Source organism: Mobula birostris, chromosome 11 (genome assembly GCF_030028105.1).
Source record: "Mobula birostris isolate sMobBir1 chromosome 11, sMobBir1.hap1, whole genome shotgun sequence".
In the NCBI taxonomy this organism is placed as follows: domain Eukaryota; kingdom Metazoa; phylum Chordata; class Chondrichthyes; order Myliobatiformes; family Myliobatidae; genus Mobula; species Mobula birostris.
Window position 1 is genome coordinate 39,515,585 of NC_092380.1, and position 26,086 is coordinate 39,541,670.

Genomic DNA, 26,086 nt, shown 5'->3' on the forward strand with positions numbered 1-26,086 from the left:
TAAGAATCAAATAAAAGCAAAGGAGAGTGCAGGTGAGGTTACAGAAATCTCCAGAGTAATGAATCAGAAAAGGTTTAGAAAGGGATAAGAATATAACTTCCAATAATATGGAGATGAAATTGAAACACATGATGAATACAAGACTGAAGGTATTATTTTTGAATGTATACAGAATTATGGAATCAGGTAGATGATCTTGTAGCACAATTAGAAATTGGCAGGTATGATGTTGCAGGCATTACAGATTCGTGGCTGAATGAAAACAGCTGGGAGCTTAACACCCAAGGGTACACACATCATATCGAAAGAACAGACAAGTGGGCAGAGGGGGTGGGGTGACTGTAAATAATGAATCAAATTCTCAGAAAAAGTGACATCAAATCAGATGATGTAGAATCCTTGTGGGTTGAGTTAAGAAGCTGCAAGGAATAAAAGACTCTGATGGGATTTATATATAGGCTCCAAACAGCAGAAACAATGCGGAATATAAGTTAAAAAGGGAGATAGAAAAGATGTGTAAACAGAGGTGTAGTAAGATGGCCATGGGGGATTTCAATATACAGGGAAATTGGGAAAATCAGGTTGGCGCTGGAGCCCATGAGGAGGAATTTGTAGAATACCTACAAGATAGGAGTTTAAGAGCAGCTGTGGTTGAGCCCACTAGTGAAAAGGCATTTCTCGGTTGGGTATTAAGTGATTAACCAGATTTGATTAGGAAGCCTAAGGTATAGGAATCCTCATGATAAGTAATCATTTATAAGGCGGTAAGACATAGGAGCACAATTAGGCCATTTGACCCATTGAGTCTGCTCCACCATTTCATCATGGCTGATCCATTTTTTCCTCTCAGCCCCAACCTCCTGTCTTCTCCTCGTACCCCCTCATGCCCTAGCCAATCAAGAATCTATCAACCTCTGCCTTAAATATACATAAAGACTTGGCCTCCACAGCTGCCTGTGGCAAAGAATTCTACAGATTTACTGCCCTCTGACTAAAGAAGTTCCTCCTCATGTCTGTTCTGAAAGGATGCCCCTCATTTCTGAGGCTGTGTCCATCCTTAGTCTTAGACTCTCCCACCATAGGAAACATCCTCTCCACATCCGTTCCGTAAAGGCCTTTCACATTCAATAGGTTTCAATGAGGTCACCCCTCATTATTCGGAATTCTAATGAATACAGGCCCAGATGCTTTTCATATTACAAGCCATTCAATCGTAGAATCATTTTCATGAACCTCCTTTGAACCCTCTCCAGTTTCAGCACATCCTTTCTCAGATAAGGCACCCAAAAATGCTCACAATACTCAGAGTGAGACCTCAGCACTTTTTTATAAAGTCTCAACATTACTTCGTTGCTTTTATAGTCCTCTTGAAATGAATTCCATTTGCCTTCCTTGTGACTTTGCAACTACATATCAATTAAATAAAAGCACGCATGTGGGAGATGGCTTTAACTGGTGTATTCACATCGTAGCGGGAGAGAGGGAGAGAGAGAGAAAGAATGCACATGCATACACTACAGACCATACATAATCAAAAGGGAAATATTGCTCTAAAATAGATCCATACATTACAATTGCTCTCCCTTTAGATTAAGATAAACTAAAACTGTCTATGTACAAAACATTCAATTTCCCTTTTTCAAACCATATTCAAATAAATATATTTTCACAATAACTGTCTATAGCTAACTTCACAATACTAAATATTCAGTCTTTTGGGTGGCGCTCTGTTTCTTTCTGTATAGTGCCTTTGGACCTGTAGAGAGGCATTAGGTTTGGCAGGTGTCTTGTCTAAGACAGCATTCACTATTGCCAATGTCACGTTGCTGTCAGTGACATGACCATCACTGAGAGGCAAGTCTGGTGGCTGTAATGTGTCCGTCCTGTTGGATGCAGTCAGCTCAGGTGTGTTCTTTGGCTGAGCATCCAGTGTCTGGTCCACATGATGTCCATGTCTGATCTCCAGCATCCACTGTGTACATCAGTTTTTGTATCTATCATACCGTGTGTCCACTTGTCTTCTCGGTAATCACATGCTGGGACTTTCTGTCTAACCTCAGAGCTCCTTGCTGATTCACCTGGCAACTGGTTGAGCTGATTATTCTGCACTTCCCTCCATTGATCTGGTTCAGGAGATCATTCCTGTTCACGAGCAGCATTGCAGGTGTTTGATTTGTTGTCACATGAACAGAGTTCCGATACACAAAAAGCAGGTTGTCCACATTGTGCTGTAGAGAAATATCCTCCTTGTCCATAGATTTAATGGACTTCTTGAAGGCTAACCCATTTGTTGCTGGGTGGTGAGGAGCTGACCTGAAATGTCTGATGCCATTTTTCTTCATGAACAATCTGAATTCTTCTGACATGTATTGTGGTCCGTTGTCACTCACAATTTGTCTGGTTAGACAGTTCTGGTGAAGATAGTCCTCAGGGCGAAGGCAGTCTTTGCTGCTGTGGTTGACTTCATTAGTATGACCTCTGGCCACTTCAAGTGAGCATCCACAGCAATCAGAAGCATGTAGACCATGAATGGCCTAGCAAAGTCTTGTACTCTTTGCCATGGTGGTGATGGTCACTCTTGCATGTGTAATTGTGCCTGTTGGGGTGCATTTAGAGTCTTTTGGCATCCTGAACAGATTTTGGCCAAGTTTTCAATCTGTTTATCTATTCCCAGCCACCACACTAGGTCTGGGCAAGACTCTTCATCTTGACTGTACCCAGGTGTCCTTCATGCAGATTCTCCTTCAGTTTGCTTTTGGGAGACACTTTTTCACCTGTGTAGGTCTTTAGCATCACTGAGGTCTTCTCTAATGGTATCTTAGAAAACAGTGTGTTGTAGTCAGCCTCCGGAATTATAGGCAAAATTGACCCTGTATCCAGCTACATTTTCAGTTTTATGCAAGGTATGTCAGTTGTGATCCATATGATTTTGGGATCCAATTCAGTTATACAGCTCAGCTTTGTCAGACTCTTTGTTGTCTAATTCTGTTCCACATTCAATCACTTTAGTCATTTGCTGAGTTTTGTGTTTGAAACTTTTCACTCTGTGGTTTTTCTCTTTGGTTGTGCTTTTTGTCTGCCTTGCACACTCTCTCTATGTGACCTTGTCGGTGACACATTCTGCAAACTTTTTCTTTGAACCAACAATCATTTGCTTCATGGACGGATTGGCCATGTCGATAACATTTTTGGCTTTTTGCACTATTTTTGGGACATTTTGAGCATTTCACATTCTAACCTTTTTTTTCTGGAATTCTGCTGCTTTCTTTGCTACAGTCTCTAAGGTGAGGTCTCTTTCTGCCAGTTCCCTCTTTGCCTCTTTTGAGTGCTTTGACTATGCATGCCACATAGAAACCCCTCCCTTAATACATCAGAAAGTCCATCTCTGAAGTCACAGTACAGGGAAAGTTTGCACAGTTCTACAATGTGTTCAGAAATGCTTCAATCCTTTTAATGGTTTCTTTTATAAAATTTAAATCTCTCAGCTATTACCAGCAGTTTAGGGCTCATGTGATTTTGTAAAATTGTAACAATTTCATCAAACATCTTGCTTACTGGATGTTCTGGGGTTACTAAGTTGCGTAAGAGACTGCACATCCTAGGTGTCAGGGAGCTGGAGCAGGGATCCAATCGCAGACCCAGTACTGTGCAGACAGTGATATTAATTGAGTAACAAATCCTGAGGTGCAAACAAAGTCAGCATCAAAGTTCAGGCAGAGATTAAAACATCCAGAGAAATCCAAAAACCAGAATCAGGATACAGGCAGAGTCAATACTCAGACAGAGTATAGATACAAATGCTAGAAAGCCTCAAGAAAATTCACTGGCATAATCTGGCAACAAACAGGTGAAAACACGACTGAAATACACTGAGCAATAAACAGAGAGGCAGATGATAAGTGGAGTACAATGAGACACAGGTGGCAGCAGTACAGGTAATAATGAGAAACATAGGAGACGGAGTACTCAGTAATACAGGGGCCAGAGTACAGGGCAATATAAAACCACAGACTGACAGCTAGCGGGAAAACACACAAAAAGACAGAGTTCAACTGGAAGTACTGACACTAGGACCCTTTAAGGTAAGAAGCATGGGGGCTTTCTTTAGCTCCTCCGTGTTGTTTGCATTACAATAGAGTTCCACCCTCTTGATATATGACTCCCAGCCTTCATCAGTGCTATCAAATTCATCAACTTTCCAGACTAAAGTGATCCCCACATTATTTTCACTTTAAATTTGCTAGCTGCATTTTTCACTGTGTACTATGCAGTGTGCTCACATGTCCCTTTATTAGCATCAGTGATGGCCTTTTCTGTACTGTTTAACTGTCTCATCCTGTAACTGTTGGTGTAGTTCCTGATATTTTCTGACTTTCAGGTTCATACTTGTCATCAATTTGTTGTACCTTTGCAACTATATATCAATTAAATAGAAGCACGCATGTTGGAGATGGCTATAGCTGGTGTATTCATATTGCAGAGAGAGAGAGAGAGAGACCAATATGCAGGTGTGGACAACACATCAATATGCAGGCGTAGTAGACAACACAACATATGCAGACATAGACAACAGTCCATAATTACTGCGAAGGGGAGTCACTGCTTCAAAATTAATAGAATCATACATTACATTCCTCACCACAGAATCAATCTGCAAATTAACATTTAAGGAATCATACACAAGGATCCCAAGTCCCTTTGCGCCTCAGTTTTTTTCTATTTTCTCTCCATTTAGAAAATAGTCAACTCTTCAATTTCTTTTACCCAAGGGCATAGCCATTAACTTCCTGACACTGTATTCCATCTGCCACTTCTTTGCCCATTCTTCTAATCTGTCTAAAGCCTTCTGCAGCCTCTCTACTTCCTTAAAAGTGCCTGACCCTCCACCTGCCTTTGTATTGCAACAAAGCTATTAATTCCATCATCCAAATCATTAAAAAGGATTAGTCCCAATACAGACCCCTGTGGGACACCAGTAGTCACCGGCAGCCAACTGGAAAATGCTCCTTTTATTCTCACTCTTTGCCTCCTGCCAATCAGCCATTGCTTTATCCATGCTAAAATCTTCCCTGTAATACCATGGGCTTGTAGCTTGTTAAGCAGCTTCATGTAAGGTAAAGGCTTTCTGAAAATCCAAAGACACAACATCAACCGATTCTCCTTTGTCTATCCTGCATGTTATTTCTTCAAAGAATTCCAACAGCTTTGTCAAGCAATTTTGTATGTCAGTATCTGGATAACAGAATCGATAACTTTGTGGGCATAGAAAGATAGGTGGATGGGAAAGAAAGTGTTCAGAGAGCAGGAAGTTTTCAGAATCTTGGACTGATTAGGAGAATGGGCAAAGAGGTGGCAGATGGAAGTGTGTAAGAGTGATTTTTTTGGGGTTTTGGTCATTTACATTTAGCAAATGGTTTTGGCTACCAGTCTTCTGTTCCATGACAATGTATTGTGCAATCAGTTTGGAACAATGGATTCCTAAAAGCCCAGTCCAGATGCTGCTGGCGCCTGGGGGATGGATGCAAATCAGAAGGTGTGAAGTTTGTATGTAGCTTCAAAAGAAAGCATTGTCTATACTTGGTAAATATGGAATTGTCCTTTGTGTTTAGCAAATAAATATCCAGCCCCACATTGGGCCAACAGACATTTCCACCAAAAGCGTCTCTGTATGATGCCTGCTGTACCTTGTTTTGTCAAATAAAGAAGCTGCTTTGTATCTGCTCTTTCTCCGGTGATTTCATTCACACAACATTTGGTGTCAGGAGTGAGATATTTTCGTGACCCATCGTGTGGCCAGCAATCTTAGCAGTCTAAGTGGGTGAGTATTTTCTAAAATAACACTCACACTTGGATCTGTTCGGGTCAGTGGTACACGGGAACACGAGGTATCACGAATGTGGGGAGTTGAACTAGTAGATATAAAAGTGGTGCGTGCGCGTGCATGTGTGTTTATGTAAGTGAGGAAACTTTGTGTGTTGACTTGGTGAGATGGAGCCACCAATAGCGAAAGGTGGTTACCAACGGTTTGGGACGCCAGAGTGAGGGCGTGTATACTCATTCGGGAAGCTGCATTTTAGCGTACACATTTTGTGAGTGTGATGCAAAGGAGTACAGCAGGCATCATGAGTTTAGGTGCTCAAAAGTGGCAGAGTGTGGAGTACAGACTTTGCAGTTTTAAGTATGTGCTGTTTAACTGCTACCCGTCTTTTATATTTTGTGGGAGTTAGTGTGGATGTATTTCAGGGAGAGGTTTTACCCAGATGTATCTGTCGGGATGGCATCTATTGAGATCAAGCAACGTCATGTTGAGAACCCTGATGATGCAAGCAAGCCCTTGACAATGATTACGACCTTTCATAAGCCCTTCACCCCCGGGGAGAAACAGAGCATTTTGTCAGAGTTGCCCTCACTTAATGTGGAAATTCAGAGTTCTGGCATAAGCTTGAGGAAATGGTTGAAATTCACCAGATGCACCCTAAAGATATTGGTAAAAGCGAAGTGCCCGAGGAATATGTGGAACAGGATGGCCCAGGGGGGTGCGGAACCAAAACTGAACACAATACTCCAGATTCGGCCTCACCAATGCCTTATACAACCTCATCATAACATTCCAGCTCTTATACTCAATACTTTGATTAATAAAGGCCAATGGACCAAAAGCTCTCTTTATGACCCTATCTACCTGTGACGCCACTTTTAGGGAATTTTGTATCTGTATTCCCAGATCCCTCTGTTCCACTGCACTCCTCAGTGCCTTACCATTAACCCTGTATGTTCTACCTTGGTTTGTCCTTCCAACGTGCAATACCTCACACTTGTCTGTATTAAACTCCATCTGCCAGTTTTCAGCCCATTTTTCCAGCTGGTCCAAGTCCCTCTGCAGGCTCTGAAAACCTTCCTCACTGTCTACTACACCTCCACTCTTTGTATCATCAGCAAATTTGCTGATCCAATTTACCACATTATCATCCAGATCATTGATATAGATGACAAATAACAATGGACCCAGCACTGATCCCTGTGGCACACCACTAGTCACAGGCCTCCACTCAGAGAAGCAATTCTCTACCACCACTCTTTGGCTTCTTCTATTGAGCCAATGTCTAATCCAATTTACCACCTCTCCTAGCGACTGAATTTTCCTAACTAACCTCCCATGCAGGACAAGAATACATAGACTCGCATTTTAGAAATGAACTTGTAATATTTACAAATGGATCAAAAGACCCTAGATCTGGCCATACAGGTATTGCAGTCTACATTCCTCAATGCAAAACTAGTACCAGGAAAAGAACATCAAACCATTTATCAGTGTATACAACAGAATTAATGGCAATATTGAGCGCATTATCTTGGATAGAAGAAAATAATATCAAAAGGCTGTAATCTGTTCAGACAGTTTATTTGCACTAACCACGATCAAATCAAGAAAATCAGGAAGTAGACAGGATATTTTACTGGAGATTTTTATGCAAGTTCTATACACTGACCAAAAATGGGGTAGAAGTAAGCTTCCTTTGGGTTCCTGCTCATTGTGGAGTGGAGGGTAATGAAAAGGTGGATAGTGGAGTTCAACAATTGCTCAGATCGTCTATAATAGAGGTCCAGATCCCTCTTAGCAAAGCAGAAGTCAAGAGCGTTATTAAAACACGTATTGAGGAGACATAGCAGAAACACTGGGATGAGAGTGAAACAGGGAGACAACTGTACAAAATACAGAGGCAAGTCAGATACAAAAGATTGTCAAGTGGATATAGAAAGACAGAAGTGATCATCAGTCGTTTGAGAATGGGACACACTAGTCTTAATTACACAGTACACAGAATAGGGAAACATCCATCTGGGTTGTGTGAATACTGTAATCAACCAGAAACAGTTGAACATGTATTGATAAAATGTAAGAAGTATCACAAAGAAAGAGTGAAGATGATAGGAGCACTTAAGATAAACAAAAGAAAAACTGATGTGAGTATAGAAGACATTTTAAGTGGGAATTCAAGAGAAATACAGATCAGTATCATGAAGTATCTGAAAGACTCAGGTTAGGGAATGCAATTCTTTTCCCTTCTCCTGTTTATCCAACGATCCACACTCCAGTCTAGCAGGTGGCGGTAATGCAGCTTAAAGTTGGTTTGCCAACCGCCATAAAACAACACAAGAAATGAAGATGATGATGATTCTGGCGAGGGTTCCGCGAAGCTAGTGGGCCCAGGAGAAACTAAAGCCAATGCTGCTAGGGCCCCGGTCCCAACCCCCATTGAAGAAGTCCTTGTGGCGGTAAACAAACTGTAGTTTGGTAGACCAGAGACATGCAGAGGATAATGAGTCAATCATGAACCTAACAGCGGCTCTAACCGAAGTCAGTAAGCGTGTTTCTTTAATGGAGGATGCCGCCGAATCGTATGAGGCGAATCGATGAGTTAGAGAGGCGGCTTGAAAGCCTAATATTCCAAAACACACAGCTACAGACTAAAGTGGATGATGTTGAAGCTCGGTCTCGCCGTCAAAACATTCAATTATTGGGGTTCAGGAGAAAGCCGAAAACAATAAGCGGACGGAATTTGTAGCCACGTTGCTTCCGAAGTTGCTGGGGGAAGAACATTTCAATCAGCTGATTGAAGTGGACCGTGCCCACCGGAGCCTAGCACCTGCTAAAAATTGTATGCCAAGAGCTATTATTGCGAGGCTGCACTACTACCAGGTTAAAGAGCTGGTGCTACCGTTGTCCAGGGAGAGAGCTCCGCTGCTATATTTATTTATCCGGATTTAACCTCGGCTACCATGAAGAAACGTCAGGATTTTCAGCACATTAGGGAGAAATGCAAAGCCAGGAAAATTAGGTGTGGATTCTGGTATCCGGCGAGCTTTGTGGTTACAGTTAACAATGGCACCCGTACATTCAGCACTACAGCCGTCGCAGAGGAGTTCCTGAGCCGAGAAGTTAAAGATTGGCATTTGGACACCGTATAAACCTAAAAACGGATTAACGCTGGGTTACTGGATTGGTCGTTGATCGATAGCGGCTTCATCTGGAGACTGTTATGTTCAGCGCATGAGGAACTGAAAAATAAGCTCACACTAAGATGCGGGTGAGGACTGATTGTAATTGTTTATTTTTATATTTCAGAGTGTATTTGTGAAGAGGTGTTTCTCCCATGTTTAGTGAGTAATGGGTAGTTATCTCGCTAATCCGGGCCATGTGTTGGCTCTTGGATATAGCTTTGACTCTAGGTTGGGGGTATGGAAGTACTACTCCTGGTGTGTTTTTATTATTGTTTTTTTTTGTGTTTCTCAAGGGGTTGTTACAGCACATCTATTTATTCCAGTTACAGTTTGTGTTATGCCACGACCTTACAGCATATTTTTTTGTTAAGTAGTAGATATGACATCTAATTCGCATATGCACAGCATTGGTGAGACTAAACTTGTCAGCTGGAATGTACGGGGGATGAATAGTCCACTGAAGAGAGGGAAGGTGTATGCACATCTTCGTACACTCAAAGCTGATATTTGTTTTCTCCAAGAAACGCACATTAAGAAAACAGCAGCGAAAGTGCTTTGTCCTTCCTGGGCATCTCAGGTCTACTAGTCGAATTTTAGTATTAAAACTAGAGGTGTTGCAATCCTAATTTTAAAAAAAACCATACCGTTTATTCACACACAAACTATCACTGACCAGAGAGGCAGATATGTAATAGTAAGTGGAATATTAAATTCTATACCATTGACACTAGTGAATGTGTTCGGGCCCAACTTTGATGATCCAATTATTTTTCAGAACCTCTTTAAGGCCATGCCTAATCTGTCTGACTAATTGTAGGTGGAGACTTTAATTGCATCTTAAACTCCCTCCTAGATAGACAACTTCCCCAAGTTTGTTCACTTAAAAATAGTGTAACACTTAATAATCTTATGCAATCATACAACATAGTGGATATTTGTAGGCTTCTTAATCCCACAAAGAAAGATTTTTCATATTTCTCGGCAGTACATAAATCCTACTCTAGGATTGATTATTTTCTGTTAGATTCAAAATTGGTCTCCTCAGTAGTCGGTTGCACTTACCATAATATACTTATATCGGATCATACTCCTGTCTCCCTTGTACTCAAATTGATCCACAAAAAATGGTCTGCTCTTTATCAAATTACGGTATTGCTTTGCACTGTTTATATGCATAATTATATGTTATAATTATGTGGTTTTGTCAGTTTTAGTCTTGGTTTGTCCTGTGTTTTCTTGTGACATCATTCTGGAGGAATGTTGTATCATTTTTTAATGCATGCATTTCTAAATGACAATAAATGAGAACTGAGTGTCCTCATAATTGAATCTAATATAGTTGGCGTTAGATAGATCTATACTTAAGCACCAATAATGTGGGCGGTGTTGATGATTCCACTCTGGGAGGCCATGAAGGCGGTTATTAGAGGTTGAATAATAGCATATGAGACAGCAGAAAAAAGAAGATTCAAGAAAAGGTTAACTGAAATAGATGATCAGTTGGCAAATCTGGAAGCTTCTAACAAAATAAACCAGGAAGCAGAATTACCTAGTAAGATTACTGCTTTACGGTATGAGTATAATTCTATAATGTCCAAGAGTGTTTCAAAACTACTGACACAAGTTAGACAGAGGTAGTTTGAGATTGGTGAAAAGCCCCATAAGTTATTAGCCCATCAGTGAAGACAGATGCAGGCCTCCAGGGCTATACATCGTATAAAGGTGAAAGATGGCTTTTTATTGACGGACCCGGAAAAAATTAATAAGTGTTTTGCGGAGTTCTATGCTAATGTTTACCAATCACAAGGCGGTCCAGACGTTGAAGCTATGGAAACATTTTTTGATAATCTGAATCTACTCATGCTGTCAACAGATTCAGTAAATACACTTGATGCTGATATAAGCCTAGATGAGATCAAGAAGGTCATCTCTTCCCTCCCTAATAATAAGGCAGTGGGTCCGGATGGTTTTAGCATGGAATTCTTCAAAGTATTTGGTCCAAAATTGTCACCTCTGCTCTTACGAATGTTGAATCACTCTAGGACAGCTTCCAGATTGCCACCCACTTTATGTAAAGCCAACGTTTCTCTGATTCCAAAACTAGGCCGTGATGCCGAGGTGGTTTCATCATATCGCCCCATTTCGCTGCTACCCATTGAAACCAAAATTCTTGGGGAAAGTCCTGGCCAATAGGTTAATAGAAGTTCTATTATTCGTCCAGATCAAACTGGCTTTATGCCAGGTAGACATATGTATTTTAATTTGTGTCGTCTTTTCAATATTTTATATACAAAACATGCAAAAGAGGCTGTAGTCATTTCATTAGATGCATAACGTGCGTTTGACCAAGTGGAAAAGCCATATATGATGTTTGCATTTAAGAAATTTGGATTTGGACCATCTTTCATTAAATGGATTGAGATAACTTATTCACACCCATCTGCTTCTATTATCACTAATCAGAATATTTCCTCCCCTTTTGCAATTCATCGTGGGACTCGTCAAGGCTGCCCCCTTTCTCCAGTTTTGCTTGCAGTTATCATTGAGCCACTGGCTGTTAGCATCAGACAGGACCCTTTGATATCTCCCATTGATATGCATGGACATAAACATCACCTTTCGTTATACGCTGACTATGTCCTTTTATCTCCAGCCCACAAACATCAATACCTGCCCTTCTGACTCTAATTAATAATTTTGGTAGTTTCTCAGGTTTCTCTATTAATTGGGATAAGAGTGAACTAATGCCAGTCACTGCAGTGGTTAATACAGCGTATTTACAGTCCATTCCCTTGAAAACAACTTACGATAATTTTTCCTATCTTGGTGTGATTATTACAAAAAAAAACCCAGGTGACCTTTTGCAAGTGAATTGGCAAAACAAAGCTGAGCAGGTTAAACACAATATTGACTTTTGGAAAACCCTTCCAATTTCTTTAGTGGGGAGGGTTAATGCAATCAGGATGATTGCACTGCCGCGATTTCTTCATCTTTTCCAGTCAATTCCATGTTTTATTCCTCTGTCATATTTTAAGCAATTGGATTCAATTAGTATACCCTTCATTTGGAATTGTAAAACCATTAGAATTACTGAAAAACACTTGACAAAGCCCAAGGAAGCAGGTGGTTTTGCCCTACCAGACGTTAAACTGTATTACTGGGCTGCCCACCTATCCATTCTTGCATGGTGGAAAGAAGGCCCACCCTCTACCTCAGACTCATGCCCAGCATGGTTACTCATAGAGTGAGTGCTTTGTAAGAAGACTTCCTTACCAGCTCTCCTTAATAGCCCACTACAGTTAATAAGTCACATTTTAGTAACAGCTTCATGGTTGGCAGCACTATAAGAATTTGGAAGCAGATTCAACTACACATTAAGGCCCCAAAAACTTATATTAATGCTCCGATTCGTGACAATCATTCCTTTTTGCCTGGTCTAAATGATACTGTTTTTTCTACCTGGAAACAGAGAGGCATCTGTAGTGTAGGTGACCTATATATTAATGGAAACTTTGCCTCATTTGCGCAGTTACAAGCAGTTTACAATATCCCTGCATCTAGTTTTTTTAGATATTTACAAATTCGAGATTATGTAAGGAAATATATACGTAACTTCGAAGTTTTAGACAAACATGAGTCCCTGGAGACAATAAATAAATCTGATCCTGTTACTCAGAGTGCGGTATCCTGTTTTTATCAGATCCTATATAATGGAGCTCGGGTGAATACTGCAGGTCTTAAACAGGCATGGGTGGATGAGTTGGGTATAGAACTGACAGAGGAGGTTTGGGATGAGTGTTTAAAGAGTATACATAATTGTTCAGTCAATGTCAGACTCAGACTTATACAGTTTAAAACAATACATGGACTCCATTATTCCAAAGAAAAGTTGCACAGTTTCTACCCTGATGTTTCACCAGTTTGTAATAGATGTAAATCTGTGAATAGTAACTTGTCACATTTATTCTGGTCCTGTTGTAAACTTTTTGAGGATAGAGGGGAAGCCTTTTAGGACCGATATTAGGAAAAACTTCTTCACACAGAGAGTGGTGAATCTGTGGAATTCTCTGCCACAGGAAACAGTTGAGGCCAGTTCATTGGCTATATTTAAGAGGGAGTTAGATATGGCCCTTGTGGCTATGGGGATCAGGGGGTATGGAGGGAAGGCTGGGGCGGGGTTCTGAGTTGGATGATCAGCCATGATCATAATAAATGGCGGTGCAGGCTCGAAGGGTCGAATGGCCTACTCCTGCACCTATTTTCTATGTTTCTATGTTTATGCATACTGGAAAAGTATTTTTCACTGTTTCGCTGAGGCTTTTGGAAAGCGATGGGAACCAGACCCGCTCATAGCCATCCTTGGAGCAACAAGCTCGCTATTTTCAGCCAATAAGTATGAAAAATGGTTGTATTGTTTGGAATGGTGATTGTTAAGAAGCTTATCCTGCAAATGTGGAAAATGGACTCTGTGCCTACCTACAATCTGTGGCTGAGAGAACTGGCAAATACTTTACATTTGGAGAAACTGAGACTATGTAATGAGGACAGAGGGGACATCTTTGAAAGGATATGGGGCCCTGTACTGGACTTTCTTACGGGCTGAGGACTGAGGTTTTTTGGTGCGGTGCACCTCTGCTGTGTATGTTTACTTTTGCCTTTATATTTTTCTCCCTTTTGCTGCTCAATATTTAACTTGATTTTGTTAAGGTTGTGGTTTTTGTGGATGTGCTGTATTTTTTGTTGTTTTTTGTAAAAAAAAAATAAAAAGAATATATTAAAAAAAAGACCCTATCGTTTCTGCCTCCGCCGCCAGCAGCCCATTCCACGCACTCACCACTCTGTATTTAAAAAAAACAACTTACCCCTGACATCTCCTCTGTACCTACTTCCAAGCATCCAATGCACCGTATGCCGCCTTAACCACAGAGTCAACCTGTGTAGCAGCTTTGAATGTCCTATGGACTTGGACCCCAAGATCCCTCTGATCCTCCACACTGCCAAGAGTCTAACCATTAATACTATATTCTGCCATCATATGTGACCTTCCAAAATGAACCACTTCACACTTATCTGGGTTGAACTCCATCTGCCACTTCTCAGCCCAGTTTTGCATCCTATCAATGTCCCGCTGTAACCTCCACACTATCCACAACACCCCCAACTTGTGTCATCAACAAATTTACTAACACATCCCTCCACTTCCTCATCCAGGTGATTTATAACAATCACTAAGAGTAGGGGTCCCAGAACAGATCCCTGAGGCACTCCACTGGTGACCAACCTCCATGCAGAATATGACCTGTCTACAACCACTCTTTGCCTTCTGTGGACAAGCCAGTTCTGGATCCACAAAAACAATGTCCCCTTGGATCCCATGCCTCCTTACTCTCTCAGTAAGCTTTGAATGGGGTACCTTATCAAATGCCTTGCTAAAATCCATATACACTACATCTACAGCTCTTCCTTCATCGATGTGCTTAGTCACATCCTCAAAAAAATTCAATCAGGCTCGTAAGGCATGACCTTCCTAATTGACAAAGCCATGCTGACTATTCCCAATACAATTAACCATGATACAACTAGTCAGGATACTCTCCACTGTGTATTCATAGAAGTTTTTTGAGGTTTACACAAACTTGTAAGAAATTGAATGTGTTGTTCTGCCTACTTCCTGGTGGAATTTATGTGCTGGGCCCAGGACAGATCCTCTATGTTAACACCAAGAAATTTAAAACTACTGACTCTCTTCACCTATAATCCCCCTGAGGACCAACTCTTGGACCTCCAGCTTCTTCCAGTAGTCGATAATCAGATCTTTTGTTTTTAGTTGACGTTGTGCGAGAGGTTAAGAGCATTGGTGAGAGGAACAGGAGGAGATTATTTGACCTTCAAGACTGTTCCATTGTTCAAACTGATGATGGCTGGTCATCCATATTCAGTGGCCTGTTTCAGCTTCTCTCTGTCCCTTCATCGTTCCAGCCCCAAGGACGATATCTACCTTCTTTTAAAAAAAAAAAAAAAAAAAAAAAAAAAATATCCCTGTCTCTGGGAGAAGTCGTCTCAGGCTTATGTGACCTGCCCCTTATCTTTAAACCCTGCCTGGTGCTGGTTACATCTGGCTGGGTTTCTGTATCTTGTTAGTCATAGTGTGGTACTGGAAGACTAGAGAATGGCTAATGCTGTGTTTTGAGGGACAATCTGAGGAACTAAAGGGCAGTGATCCTAACATCAATGGTTACAATGTTACTGGAAGAGATTCTAAGGGACAGTATTTGTTTGTATTCTGCTCCTATATCCATTCGTCTTATGTATGTCAAAAGACAAATACTGATTAGGGATAGTTATTATGGCTTTGTCCATGGAAAATGATATCTCACAAGGTAGATTGAGAGGTGACAGAGGATTGACAAGGGCAAAGTGATGAACATGGAATTGACCAGGTCACTGACAAAATCCTGCTTGGTAGATCTCAAGGAATGTGAGATCATGTAAGATCTCAAATTGGATACATAATTGGCTTGTGGGTGGAGCTGGAAGGTTGTTTTTCAGTTTGGTGTGCCAGAGGAACTCGTGCTGGTTCCATTGTTGTTTGTCGAACACACATATTAATGATTTGGATGAGAATGTATGTGCTGTGTTTGGTAAATTTAAGGATGACACCAAAACTGGGGATATAGTGTTCCATTAAGTAGGTTTTTTTTTTTAAGAACAGTATCAATTCAACTGGGGAAAGTCATCAAAAGAATAGGAGGTAGACTTTAACTTGGACAGGAGTAAAATGATGCATTTTGGGAAGGTGAACCAGGGACCAGGACTTAGAGAACAAATGAGAGGGTCTTGAACAATATTGCACAGCAGGGAGACCTAGCAGTACAAGTACACAGTTCCTTGAAAGAGCCAACTCAGGTGGACAGGGTGATGAAGAAGGCATTTGCAAACTTGCCTTCATTAGTAGGAGCAATGAGCATAAAAATAGGACATCACGATACAACTGTACGAGGCATTGGTGAAACTGCACAAATAATATTGTGTGCAGTTCTGCTTGGGTTGCTTCTCCACATGGAGGAAGTTATCAGGCCAGGTGCTGGCACAACAGGTGGCAGGAGAGCTGCATAACCTCAGTTATAGTGAAGACAAGGCCTCAAGCTGCGGACTCCCCTGCTGCTGCAGTCCAGGAGGAGATACTGGAATAGGATGATAGTACAGATGAACGAGTGGCTGAGTAAGCTGGCGCAAGGGTCAGGGTTCAGACTTCATAATCATTGGGATCTCCTCTGGGAAAGGTATGATGTGTACAAAAAGTTCAGGTTATACCTAAATGCAAGAGGGAATCAATATCCTTGTGGGCAGGTTTGCTAGAGTTGTTGAGGAGGGTTTAAACTAAATTGAGAGGGGGTTAGGAACTAGAATGATAGGATGAGCTGAGGATGGGGCAGTTGATATACACGTAGATGCAGTGTGTAGTGAGACTGAGGAAGGACAGACAGATAACAGAGCAAAATTGAAGTCAGTCAGATGAGTTGAGATGTAACAACGAGACAAAATTGAAAAAGGTGAATGCCAGACTGAAAGTGTTATATTTGAATGCATGCAGTTTATGGAATAAGGTGGATGATCTTGTAGCACAGTTAGAGATTAGCATTAATGACATGGAAATCAGAGTCATGGCTGAAAGAAGATCATACTTGGGCGCTTAACATCTGACACCAACCTGATTGTCCCAATCCCCTTGCATATTGAAGTCCCCCATTACAATTATGACATTACCCTTAGTACATGCCTTTTTCAGCACCCTTTGCAATCTGAACCTCACATCTTGGCTACTATTTGGAGGCCTATATATGATTCCCATGATGGTTTTTTTACCCTTGCAGTGTCTTTACTCCACCCACAAAGATTCATTCTCTGACCCTCTAAAGATATAATTCCTTAGCAAAGAAGGATGCGAGAATCAGGTGAGGACAGATCAGGGATAAAAGAGGAAACGTGCCTGGAATTAGGGGAGGTATGGGAGATAATTTGCTTCAATATTCACCAGTTAGAGGGACCTTGACAAATCTGAAATCAGCATAGAACAGTTAATGGGCTGGAACATGTCCAGGTTGGAAAAGAGGATGTGTTGTAACTTTTGAAAAACATAAGGATAGATAAGTGTCCAGGGCCAGACAGGATATACCCAGCTTACTATAGGAAGTGAGGGAGGAAATTGTTCCACCATTGGTGATGATCTTGGCATCCTTGCTGGCCACAAAATTAGTACCAGAAGATTGAAGAAGAAAGGCAATAGAATTGCCTGAGAATTATAGACCAGCGGTGGATAAACCTTTGGAATGGACAAGTCTACCACTCCACAACTCGTGTTCTCAATATTATTTCTTACATATTTACTTATTTTGGGGTGGTGGAGTGGGGATGCACTTCTTCCAAAGGACGTATGATGTGCTGTTTCCTTCCGCTTGCCTGCAGGTCTCCTTTGGGTAGGTTGTAGCACCTGTATAGACCCCACCTCCCTCCCTGATTAGGGTCACACGCAGCCATGGGAGTAGACAGTGGACGGTCGTATGAGCAGCTGGTGTGTATCACATGAGCTGGTTATGTGACCACTGGAGGCAGGCAGACAATCTCTGAAGAGTATTGATAATGGCTGTGGTCATCCATTTTGTAAAGACACTGTCCAGAAATATCAAACTACTTCTGTAGAAAAATTTGACAAAAACAATCATCGTCATGAGAACGTGATTGCCTACGTCATACAACATGGCACATAATGATGATGATTTATATATTTTTTCATATTTGCGCAGATTTATGTGTAGTTTTTTTCATCGATTCTATTGTGTTTCTTTGTATCTACTATGAAAGCCCTGAGAAAATTAATCTCAAGATAGTATATTGTTACACATACATACTTTGATAAAAATTTACTTTGAACATTGAACTTCGAACATATTCTTAGAATTGACTTGCACACTGAAGGCAAAATGTGGTAGCAGATGGAACATATTCTGCCTAGGGATCCATAACAAATGGTGTTCCATAGGGATCTGTTCTGAAACCCCTGCTCTTTGTGATTTTTATAAATGACTTGAATGAGAAAGTGGAAGAGTGGGTTAGTAGATGACACAAAGGTTGGTGGTTTTGTGGATAGTGTGGAAGGCACTTGTAAGTAATACTGGGACATAGAGCTGGGCTGAGAAATGGCAGATTGAGTTCAAACCAGGAAAGTGTGAAGTGCAAGGTCGAATTTGAAGGCAGATTATAAAGTTAATAGCAGGATGCTTATCTATGTGGAGGAAAAGAGGAATCTTGGGGTCTGAGTCCATTGATCTCTAAGTTGCCACACAGGCTGGTAGGGTGTTGAAGAAGGCACATGGAGTGATGGCTTTATTAGTCAGGGGATTGAGTTCAAGAGCTGTGAGGTAATGATGCAGCTCTATAAAACTATGGTTAGACCACACTTGGAGGATTGTGTTCACTTATGGTTGTCTCATTACTGAAAGGATGTGGAAGTTTTAGAAAGTGTACAGAGGATATTTGAGGATTCTGTCTAGATTAGAAAGCACATCTTAGGAAAGGATGAGCATACTGGAGCTTTTCCTTTGGGAGCAAAGGAGCACGAGAGGTAACTTGATAGAGGTGATAAGAAGGATAGACAGGGCAGCCAGCACCTTTTTTCCTAGTGACAATGGCTAATAGGAGACGACGTAATCTAAGGTCATTAGAGTTTAGGGATGTCAGAGGTAGGTTTATTTTACACAGAAAGTGGTAAGTGTAAGAAACATACTGCTGGCTGTGGTGGTAGAAGCATATACATTAGAAACATTTGAGAGACCCTTAGATGTGCATATGGATGAAAAAAAACAGAGGACTATGTGGAAAGGAAGAGTTAGGTTGATCTGGGAGTAGGTTAAAAGGTCAGCACAACATTGTGGGTCAAATGGCCTGTGGTGTGCTATATTATTCTATTTTCAATGTTGTGTATTAAAACTGCTCACAGATCTAAATGTGGTCTGACAAGCACATTGTGAAACCTCAGCATTACACCCTTGCTACATTTTTATGCCACATCTAGCCTTCTCAGAAAGAATGCTAAAATTGCATTTACCTTCCTTACTACCTACTCAATCTGTAAGTTAACCTTCAGGGCATTTTGAACTAGGACTCCCAAGTCCCTTTGCACCTCAATTTTCTGAATTTTCTCCCTATTCAGAAAATAGTCAATGCCTTATTTTTTTGTATCAAAGGCCCCTTTATTCCCACACTTTATCTCCTGTGAGTAGGCCATTCTTCTATCTATGCACTACTATCTATTTCACAGGCCTTCTGTACATCCAAGTAAACACCTTTTAGTTCACTTGTATGCTTGCAAAATGCTAAAACAGTTTGCAACATCTGAGTCTTTTACTAATCAGAGCCCAATATTGTGGAAGATGGCCCAGTGTAATTTAACATGAAGAAAATGCTCAAATGACAGTTCTACTGCATGTGGTCCACACATATTGAACAGGATGCCCTTTCTTTTTCTCCTCAGAACTACACGACGTCTTTGGAGGAAGTGACTATGGAGTAAGCAGTGAGTAACATTTTCAAAATTACTGTAGCTGTTAGATGTGATGACAGCATGACATGAGATTATGATAGCTGGGAAATATGATTGTGTGATACATGTGCAAGTCACAATAGATGAGAGGGACACCCCAAATTGAGTGGTGTGCTGAGCACTGAGTAGGGCACAACTCAGGAAGTGCCCTGGGTGGTTCAGATATTCCTCCTCACCGGAGTTCAGTCGTTGCCATTCACTGCGACAGAGGATGGTAAAAGTGTGGAGTGCTGATGCTGTTGAGACTCTTGCAAGTTTTAGGAGCTGCAATGATCCAGCTTCAGCCCTTTATCACTTCCCAACTCCTGGAACTGTTCACAACCTCCCCTCCTAACATCCTTCATCACCTAGATCCACTTGAATCCATCAATTCTTGCTCCACTTCTTCCCTCTACCTCATTATACTGGCTATCTGCTCTTTATCTTTCTATCCAGGTCAAGGGAAAGAAAGCCAACCTGAAATGTTGACTGTTCATTTCCTTGCACAGATGTTACTTGACTCATTGACTTTCCCCAGTAGTTTGTGAATTGCTCGTAATTCTCAATAACCTGCATTCTACAGGGAGCTCTCATTGAGTGAGGTCGCTTCTGGCTTCGCTCCATTCCCGTTATCTTTTTTCTAACCTATGATCTCCCTTACTTAACCAATTTTTACCTACACCAGAGGATTTATTTTATCTTATTGATTTTTTTTCTTGAACTGCAACTCTGGAATCTAAAGAAATGAGTACAAAATCCAAAGCCAAAGACGGGAAGGATTCTGACGGGAACGGAGGAAAAAGAAAAGGTGACTCTAAACAAACAGAGCTACCCTATGATGCTATGATGAAGTTTTTAGAGGAAAAATTTGAACAACAACGTCAAAGTCTTAATGAAGACTTAAAATTAATCACGGAAACTCTGAAATCCCTGGATTGTGAAGTTCAAAAACATTGAAGTAAAATCTCTGAACTGGAAATTAAATCTCAGAAGACGGATTCAAAAGTCGAGAACTTGGAGCAGAATTTAGCTTCGACCATTAAACAACTGCAGCATTTTAAATCCAAAGTCATCGATCTTGAAAATCGATCGAGAAGACAGAACTTACATATAATTGGTCCACCCGAGGATGTTGAGGATGGAGACCCTTCAATATTCTTTGCTCAACTTTTAAAGGATACGTTCAGCTCAGTATTTCCAAACGAGCCTCCATTGCTCGACCATTGTATATCGTGGCCAAAGCCGGTATCCGCCGAATCAAAACCGAGACCAATTATTCTTCGTTTCCATTACATTAATGTTAAAGAACAGCTTCTCCAGGCTGCTCGTCGGCAAGGGATGATCAATTATCGTCAGCATTCCTTCAGAATAGTTCAAGGTTACTGTCCAGAAGTGATGAAAGAGCGATTGACTTTTAAACCTCTGATGTTGGAATGTTATCAAAAAAATTTCAGCGGCATTATTGTACCCTGCACGCCTAAGAATTTCTCTTCCTGATAGATCTCGTCGTGTCTTCCATTCCACAACTGCTGCTCGAAGCTTTTTTGGATGACAACTGTCCACCTGATACGGACACCGCCCTTTAATTAATGTTCTGTGCCCTCAGTATGAGCTTTTTTTCCGGTGTTTTAAAAAAAAAACTTTCTATTACCGTACGATGAAGGTTTTTTATAAGCTCAAGATTTTTGTTTTGTGTTTATTACTGTAGATATTATTTTACAACTTATCCAAAAAAGTCTTTTCTCGCGAATATCGTTACTTTTCCTTAATTTTTTTAACTATTTGATTTCTGATATTATCACTAACGATTTGATCTGACGAACAATTTTAGTTATGTTCTTTATTTTTGCTTTTGTATAATTAAAATGGCCGTTTGTTTTTTTCTTTTGGCATAATCTCCTTTGTTCTTTTTGGGCACGCCATATTCTTGCGTTTCTTCTTCCTATAATCCCCTTTCTTTTTTTTGGAAGCGATATTTTATTCACTTTCATTTATAATTAATTAATCATACGTACTGATACTAACTTTTTCTTATGTACTTTAGAAATTATACTATGTAGATTATTGTAGTATAGTGTTTAATTTTTCTATATCGGTTTTCTGGGGGTCATCTATATAACATATATCTTTGGAGTTGCCTCCTGCAGAAATAAGGTTAGATTTAGTGTTAGCTAGTTCTTTCTTCAGCCTTCTCTGGTTTAGGGATGGAGGGTGGGGGAGTTTTTTTCTTTATTAATTTTTTCTATTGGGCTGATTTAGTACTACAAAGATGTCTGCAGTGTCGGGATTTCCGGTTCCTCTCTGATCATGTATTCCTCTTCCGATTTCATGAGTTCACATTATGGTTAACCCTTTACACACCAAAGGGTTAATGTTAAATTATGGCTCACATTATTAATTATGTCTGTTGGAATACAAATGGCTTAAACCATCCAATAAAACGGAAAAAGATGTTCAAAGTATTCCAAAGACTGAATGCTCATATTATTTTTGTACAAGAAACTCATGTAAGGAAAGAGGATAATCAATGCTTCTTTGAGTTCTGGAAGAAAGAACAATACCACTCAAACTCCCAAGCCAAAGTAAAGGCGTTTCAATTTTTATAGATCCCTCAATTACATTTATTCATCAAGACATTATCTCAGATCCTAATGGTAGATTCTTGCTAATTACTGGGTTACTTTTTAATTAAAAGGTTGTTATGGTTAATGTTTATGCTCCGAATGTGGATTATCCTGAATTTTTTAAGCACGTATTCACTTCCTTTCCTAATTTAAACAAGTATATGTTGATAATGGGCGGTGACATTAATTTATGTTTAAATCCCATGTTGGACAGATCCATAGGTAGTCCGGCTTTACCGAATAAGTCGGCTACTCTTATTAACATTTTTATGATTGATTCTGGGATTTCAGAAATTTGGAGGTTTCTACACCCAAAGGACAAAGAATTCTCATTCTTTTCACAGGTTTATCATTCTTATTCTCGAATTGACTATTTTTATTGACTCTCGATTAATCCCATCTGTAATTGATTGTAATTATGACATTATCGCCATTTCAGATCATGCTCCAATGAAACTTTCTATCAAGTTAATGGATACTTCTACTAATAGACAATGGTGATTTAACCCTAGTTTGCTTCAAGACTTGGATTTTGTTAAGTTTATGAAAGGACAGATTGATTTCTTTTTTTCAACTAATACTACAGAAGAAGTTTCCAATGGAACAGTATGGGATGCTTTTAAAGCTTATATCCGTGGTCAGATTATTTCCTATTTGGCTGGTTTGAAAAAATGTACTAAGAATGAAATACTCCCGTTGGTTGATAAAATTAAAGAAATTGATTTTAAAAAAATATGCTATTGCTCCTAGTAAGGAGCTGTATAAACAGAGTTGAACTTCAATTGGAACGATTAACATCCTCGATCGAAAATCAATTAATGAGAACTAGAAGTGAGTTTTATATTCATAGTGATAAATCGGGTAAACTATTGGCTAATCAATTGAAATTTGTTTCAGTTAAACGTCAAATTACTCAGATTCGTAAACACGATGATACTTTGACAGTTGATCATGACGAGATAGATAAAATCTTTCAAGAATTTTATACCTCTTTATATCACTCTGATTTTCCTCATGATTTTAATATCATGCATGATTTTTTAAATAAACTGAATTTTCTGAAATTTTCACCCGAAGACTGCTTATCATTAGAAACTCCTATTACAGACTGCAATCTCAATAACAACTGCAATCTCATCAATGAATTCTGGTAAAGGACCTGGTCCAGACGGGTTTACAGTGGAATTTTTACAATCCTTTTCCTCTATTCTCTCTCTGTGGTTGTCTAGAATATTCAAAGAAGCAATCAGTTTAGGTAAATTACCACAATTGTTTTATGAAGCCTCTATTTCCTTAATTCTTAAAAAAAAATAAAGATCCTACTGATTGCGCATCATATAGACCGATATCTCTTTTGAATGTAGATTCAAAAATTTTAGCAACTAGGTTAGAGGAGGTATTACCTCAAATTATATCTATGGACCAAACTGGATTTATTAAAAACCGTTATTCATCTTTTAATATTAGGAGGTTAATGAATATTGTTTATACCCCTTCATTTAATACTCCGGAATGTATTATCTCATTAGATGCTGAGAAAGCCTTTGACAAAGTTGAATGGCCTTATTTATTTAGTGTGCTCGAAAAATTTAATTTTAGTTTGATATTTATATCTTGGATTAAATTGTTATATCATACCCCGGTAGCTTCGGTTTGCACTAATAATCAATGATCTCCCTTTTTTCGTCTATTTCGAGGTACTAGGCAAGGATGCCCTCTTAGTCCTTTACTATTTAATGTCACCCTTGAACCTTTAGCAATTGCTATCCGTGACTCGCCCAATATTTTTGGTATTACCAGCGGAAATGAAATACATAAATTATCACTATATGCAGATGATTTGTTATTATATATCTCTAATCCGGAGAAGTCAATTCCTGTTATTCTAGTTTTGTTGGCTCAACTTAGTAATTTTTCTGGCTACAAATTAAACCTTACTAAGGGTGAATTATTTCCCCTAAATAAGCAGGTATGTATTTATGGATGTTTACCATTTAAATTGGTTACTGACTCGTTTATATATTTAGGGATTATAATTACGAAAAGTATAAAGATTTATTTAAAGCTAATTTTTTACCTTTAATTGATCAGATTAAACTTTTGTTTACTAAATGGTCACCAATATCTTTGTCTTTGATTGGTCGGATTAATGCTATTAAGATGATTATTTTGCCGAAATTTTTATATGTATTTTAATCGGTTCCAATTTTTATTCCAAAATCTTTTTTTGATAATGTTGATTCAAAAATTTCCTCATATATGGCAGAACAAAAATCCTAGGCTAGATAAAAGGTATTTACAGAAATCTAAAAAAGTGGGGGGGCGGTTAGCGCTCTTGAATTTTAGATTTTATTATTGGGTAATTAATATTTGATACTTAAAATTTTGGTTACGAGATTTGGATGCAACTTCAAGTCCACATTGGGTAAATCTTTAATCATTAAAGAGTTTTCTTTGGGTTCGGTTTTAGGAATTTCTCTTCCTTTCATTTTTTTCTAAACTGTATAAACAAATGAATAATCCAATAGTTAAGCATGCTTTAAGTATATTGTTTCAATTCTGAAAATTTTTTGGGTTGAATCAATTTATTTTAGCAAGTCCTATTCTATCTGATTTCCTTTTTCAACCTTCCACTATGGATCAAGCTTACTTTGATTGGAAAATCAAAGGTATAGTACGATTTTGTGATTTATTTTTGGATAATTGTTTTATGTCTTTTGATTAACTTTCTAATAAAAATAATTTATATCTCACCCAGATCTCACTTTTTTAGATACCTACAGGTTAGAAACTTTTTAATTACTGTTTCTCCTAATTTTCCACACTTGTATCCAATGGATATTTTGGAAAAAAATTTAGATTTAAATCTCTCTCAGAAAAGCGGTGTGGCAATTATTTATAATTATGAATTTATGTCCTGATGTATCTAATAAAATTAAAACTGATTGGGAAAGAACTTAAGATTATTATACCGATTGAAAAATGGGAAAATATTCTTCAATTAGTTAATTCATCTTCTATATGTGCTAAACTTGCTTTGATACAGTTTAAAGTAGTGCACAGGGCTCAAATGTCCAAAGATAAACTACCTCGTTATTACTCTTATATAAATCCTAAATGTGATAGATGTCATTCTGAGATAGCTTCTTTGACTCACATGTTTTGATCATGTCCTTTGTTGGAAAAACATTGGAAAGATATTTTTGATATTATTTCAACGGTTTTGAATATAGACTTACAACCTCACCCAATTACTGCTATTTTTGGGTTACCAATGATAGAATCAAATCATTTAACCTCTTCAGCTCGTCGGATGATTGCATTTCTTACTTTAATGGCTAGAAGATCCATTTTGCTGAATTGGAAAGAGATTAACCCTCCTACTATATTTCACTGCTTTTCACAAACTATGTTGTGTTTAAATTTGGAAAAAAATTAGAATTGTGGTTTATGACTCTTCCATTAAATTTGAAAAAACTTGGAGGCCATTTATTCAGCACTTTCATATGATGTAACTTGACCATTTCCAAACTTATTTTACTTCTCTGTAGTGTTGGTTGAGAGGAACGGAGTCGTCGACACTAAGGTTTTCTTTTCTCCCATTTTTTACGATGTTAAAACAGCCCAGGTCTTTTTTTTTTAGTTTAGTTGATTAATTCCATTTAGATTAGTTTTTTTTTGACGGGGTTATTTTTTTTTTCTTTTTTCATGATTTTTGTCCAGATACTTTTTTTGTCCTGCATTATTCATTGGTATCCTATATGATTTGGAGTTTAGTCAATTAAGTACTATTTGGTTCTATAATTACTCATGTTAAGTATAACAATGTATTCCCAATAACTTTGTACTATTATTATGTTATGTTTATATTTTATGAAAC